Source organism: Scaptodrosophila lebanonensis, unplaced genomic scaffold (genome assembly GCF_003285725.1).
Source record: "Scaptodrosophila lebanonensis strain 11010-0011.00,11010-0021.00 unplaced genomic scaffold, SlebRS2 tig00001415-arrow-pilon, whole genome shotgun sequence".
Lineage (NCBI taxonomy): Eukaryota > Metazoa > Arthropoda > Insecta > Diptera > Drosophilidae > Scaptodrosophila > Scaptodrosophila lebanonensis.
In genome coordinates, this window is record NW_022060742.1 from 13,106,054 (window position 1) to 13,111,923 (window position 5,870).

A 5,870-nucleotide genomic window follows, 5' to 3' on the forward strand; every position below is an offset into this window, starting at 1 on the left:
ATAATATTTTTATGAAAAAGCAATGCAAATGCAAAAAAATATCAAAATTAAATAAAGAAATATTTCTGTGCTCGTCCAAAACTATTCTCCCGAAAAATACTTTAATTAACGATTGTAAACAAGTAAAAAAGCTAAAGTCGGGTGTCCCGACTTTGAAATACTCTGTACATATGCTTAGAATAAATATAGAAATTAAAAAAAATTAAGAAAATAAACAAAAAAAATTTGATCGATTTTACCTCTCTCGGTATTCGAACTCACGTAAAGGGTGTATAATTGAACATTTACATAGCAATTGCGTCTGTGTGAGTGTATGTATGCCTATGCGCATCTATTCGTGTCTGTATAAGCATTTTCGCAGTCAACCAAACAGCAACATCAACAACAGCCGCGGGCAGCGCTTGAGCAGCGCTGCAGCAGCGCTGCATCAGCAAATATATTTATGGCTATAACTTCTTGTTAAATCGGTCTATCATAATGGAATTTGGCATACGGACACATAATAACCAACTGGGGGTATTTGCAAAATTTTAGTTTGAAATTCCAAGAATTACGGGAGTTACGATTTGCATGGTAGAGGGGGGAGGGAGGGGAATTCCAAAATATACATTTTCTGCGTATTCACATAAGGCATCTGGGACTAAAATTTGGTGTTCCTATGTCTTATAGTCTCCGAGATATAGGCGATTATACGAATGGAAAATCGGGAAAACCCCCATAGGGGGGAAGTGGGGGGGAAAATCAAAAAAATAAAACAAACTCGTATAGAATATACACATAACGCATCTTTGTGCAAAATTTGGTGTCTCTATCTCTTATAGTCTCTGAGATCCAGGTGTTCATACGGACGGACAGACGGACAGACTGACAGACGGACAGACGGACAGGCAGACAGACAGGGCTAGATCGACTCGTCTCGTCATGCTGATCAAGAATATATATACTTTGTGGGGTCTGCCACGCCTCCTTCTGCCTGTTACATTTTTCAGCTCCCGCAAACCTAATATACTTCTGTACATTTCATGTACAGAGTATAAAAATGGGTAACAATTTACAGATCTTAAAACGTTTTTATCTAAAATTCGATAAATGCAAATCGGACAATTATATCCTTTATTTCTTCATCAATCTTAATTGCAAAAGAGTTGCGGCTCTGAGTGAATAATTCATCACCTGGTCTTTGAACCGGTATAGATCTAAGACTACAACCACACTTGATTTTCAAGTAGATATTCCTACCAAGAATATATTTATGCCACATATAAAGATAAATTCTTGTCGGTTGAGGCCAACGCTAACAAGATCAGTCATTTAATAATGAATAATTGCTTTTTACATTTTGAAAGAGTTTATAATTTAACTTCCTTTGATAAAACTGAAGTGTTGGGTCCTTCGGAGGCGACAACTCAGTCCTTCAGTGCTAGCTTCGCTTGATAATTGGATATCGTATTATCAGCGACTGCAGAGCCAACTCCTAGAAGTGCAAACAGTACGAGACCAAATTTAGTGTTCATTGTTAGCAGCGCAGCGGTTTCTGTGAAACTAAATGAATATTTCTCGCGTTGCCTTAATGATACTTTCAATTACGAAAGAAATTTGCATCACTTCGTACCAATCGCGAACCATAAACCATAACAACCCGGTAAATAAAACCTATTACCTGTTTTAAATTATAAGGTATGCCCGACTATAAATCGACTACGAGATTTGTAACTTACAACTAATTTTATATGAAAACGTCAACTTTTTAAAACTGGCTCCCAATTCATTATTCATTTTTATACTCTGTACATAAAATGTACAAGAGTATATTACGTTTGCGGGAGCTGAAAATGTAACAGGCAGAAGGAGGCGTGGCAGACCCCACAAAGTATATATATTCTTGAGCAGCATGACGAGACGAATCGATCTAGCCCTGCCTGTCTGTCCGTCTTTAAAACCTCCATTTAGTTATTATAAGTCCAAATGCCAAGTTTCATCATGAAAGGCCGATTTAACAGGAAGTTATAGCCATATATGTACATAAGACCAAGTAGTGCCCGCAGCTGTTGTTGTTGTTACTACTTTGATCCGGCACACGAGACATACACAGGCACACACAAATACACACATACACGCATAATCATTCCTCACATACTTATGGACAGAGTATTTCAAAGTCGGGATATCCGACTTTAGCTTCTCTACTTGTTTTAATTAAAGTATGCCCCACTATAAATCGACTACGAGATTTGTAACTTACAACTAATTTTATATGAAAACGTCAACTTTTTAAAACTGGCTCCCAATTCATTATTCTTTTTTTTTTCATGTCGCTTTAAAACTTATGAAATATTTTATCCTACCAAGAAGGCTAGTCTAGTGTATCAATAAATTTCGCTCACTTAAGAGCTTAGAGCTTGCGTACATTTCTGACAAAGCCGCGACTATGATTATACGTTTATAAAAGGATAGTTTCTATTCTACTAAAGATGTTCTCTTTAGTTTTAATTAAAACAAGTAAAAAAGCTAAAGTCGGGTGTCCCGACTTTGAAATACTCTGTACATATGTTTACAATAATTATAGAAAATAAAAAAATTAAGAAAATAAAAAAAAATTTGATCGATTTTACCTCTCTCGGTATTCGAACTCACGTAAAGGGTTTATAATTGCACATTTACATAGCAATTGCGCCTGTGTGAGTGTATGTATGCCTATGCGCATCTATTCGTGTCTGTGTAAGCATTTTCGCAGTCAACCAAACAGCAACATCAACAACAGCCCGGGGCAGCGCTTGAGCAGCGCTGCAGCAGCAAATATATTTATGGCTATAACTTCTTGTTAAATCGGTCTATCATAGTGAAACTTGGCATACGGACACATAATAACTAACTGGGGATATTTCCAAAATTTTAGTTCGAAATTCCAAGAATTACGGGAGTTACGATTTGCGGGGTAGAGGGGGGAGGGAGGGGAATTCCAAAATATACATTTTCTGCGTATTCACGTAAGGCATCTGGGACTAAAATTTGGTGTTCCTAGGTCTTATAGTCTCCGAGATATAGGCGATTATACGAATGGAAAATCGGGAAAACCCCCATAGGGGGGAAGTGGGGGGGAAAATCAAAAAAATAAAACAAACTCGTATAGAATATACACATAACGCATCTTTGTGCAAAATTTGGTGTCTCTATCTCTTATAGTCTCTGAGATCCAGGTGTTCATACGGACGGACAGACGGACAGACGGACAGACTGACAGACGGACAGACGGACAGACAGACAGACAGGGCTAGATCGACTCGTCTCGTCATGCTGATCAAGAATATATATACTTTGTGGGGTCTGCCACGCCTCCTTCTGCCTGTTACATTTTTCAGCTCCCGCAAACCTAATATACTTCTGTACATTTCATGTACAGAGTATAAAAACATCTAAATGTGCAGCCTTTACGCCAGACTTAAATTTATTTAAATAAAATTATATTGTGTCGCTTTCTCTATTTGGATAATTATTCCTTTAGATGTAATTTATCTGCCCATATGACATGAACGCTGCCACACTCCACGAAACTGATCCCCAAGAGAGCAGTCAATGCTAGGACGATATTGAACATCATTGTTACAAGTTTCGTTCTTTGGTTAAGACTAACAAAATGAGAATTCTGATTAATTATTGAACCTCAAAATTACGCAAGAAATATGTGCCACTTCGTACCAGTCTCGATCCAAATATTTATATCATTTCTATAACGAACGGACTGTGATGAATCAAAATTATTCAGAGGCTTAATGAAACTGTAAGTTACGCAAGATATTTGTGCCAACTGCGTGCTAAATATGTAACCGAGATAATTTTATTACATATATTTTCCTCTTTCATATAGTAAGTCTATCATTTGACATTCTATCCATAAATAGAAAAACAAGAGAGAACGCTACAGTCGAGCAAGCCCGACAGTGAAATACCCTGTACCCAGGTAAACTTCCGTCACTGAGTTATATGCGCCCATAGCAGCAGCAAAAAGAGGAAGAAGAAGAGCGAACTTGTTGCTGCAGTTTGGGGGGGTTGTACTGGCGAGAATTTGTTTCGCTAATAACTTTTCTTAGAATTGACCAAATAATAATAATAAAATTTTGAAGAACAGTAGAAAATTATATATAAATTATGTGTGCAAAGTTTGGTTTAGGTAGCATTCGAAATGTGGACGCTATTGACGAAATTCTGTAGCGTGGGAAGGGGGGGGGGGGGGGGGGGGGGGGGGGGGGGAATTCCAAAAAATAAAATAAACGTCCTTTCTCGGACCTAGGAGAATCTGGATGCCAACTTTGGTTATTCTAGCTTTTATAGTTTCTGAGATCCTCGCGTTCATCCAGACGGACGGACAGTCGGACAGACCGACGGACATGTCTAGATCGATTTCTCTCGTCATGCTGATTCAGAATATATATACTTTATGGGGTCGGAGGTGCTTCCTTCTGCATGTTACATACTTTGCACAAACCTAATATACCCTTTTTACCCTACGGGTACAGGGTATAACAAGACGTACAATTGCAATGCCGGATTTGAGTTTCTTTAAATGTTCGCGTTCTTCAATGTTGAATTATTACTAGAGAACTGAAATAAGGAGCTTTCTATTTAGCACGCCATAATAATAAGATATATTTTCTATATAAGTTATCTATAGTACATATACATATATGTATATTTATATTGTATATACAGTGTTTTCCAAAGTAAACAGGACTTAAAAAAAAAAAAGAGAACAAATGGTTTTTTGGCAAAATCAATTCATTTTAATGGTTAATGGTTAAAATGTGATTTTTGGTCAAATCATCGGTCACAATCGTCGATCGATGAGAGCAATTTTTGGTCGTCAGTCAATTTGCACGGAACAAACCGTGCACACTCCTTTCGTAAAATATTCGGTCAAAATGCGATAAATCGGTGTTTTGGAGATATTCAACTCCATTTCCACCAATTTCAATGATGATTTCGGTTGATTTTTGATGAATTCAAGCACAGTTTCGATGGATGATCGATTTTTGGTGATCACGAATTTTGATTGGCCCACATGTTGATCGTCATTTATGTCCTCACGACCACTTTGAAAACGTTGAAAGCACTCGTGCACTCTGCTACGGGATAGGCAATCATCGCCATAAACTTGTTCCATCAATTGAAACGTTTCGGCAAAAGTTTTACCAATTTTAAAACAAAATTTAATGTTGGCTCTTTGTTCGAAGCTCATTTTCGCACCGATAACACAAACATACTGACACTTAAAACGCAATAACTTCACTTCCAATCGATGAAATGTCAAGAAATTCTCACTGGACAATCGATAAAGATAGCAGATGGCGCGCTAGATTCAAAAAGTCCTGTTTACTTTGGAACGCACCTTGTATGTTTTAATACAAGTATATAGGGGTTTTTTGTGGTGTTTCTACTGAAAATTTTCATGTTTTTTTTTTTTTTTTTTTTTTTTTTGTTTATTTTTTCATGCTTGATAAGAAACAATTATTTTAAATGCATATTGATTTTAGTTTCTTAAGGGTACCAGCGCTGCGTGAATAATTCCCGCATTTACAAGTTGTGGTGCCAGTAGTGCAATTGGTAGTAATACAATTGGTCCTTTCATCTTGCGTTCAGAATGCCTATTACTTCTAAACTGAACAATTCATTGCCTTCTTTCAGTCGCAATTAGTTCAACACTAATTGTAATTCATTAGATTTGCAGGGAATTAGTAAACCATGAAGAAGTTGGCACCACTTAGTACCATTAGCTTGTTTCTAGCATTTTAATCTTGTTTACTGATTATATAATGTTGTATAATTATATAGAAAGACACAATTTATATTTAAACAAGTAAATACATATACAAATC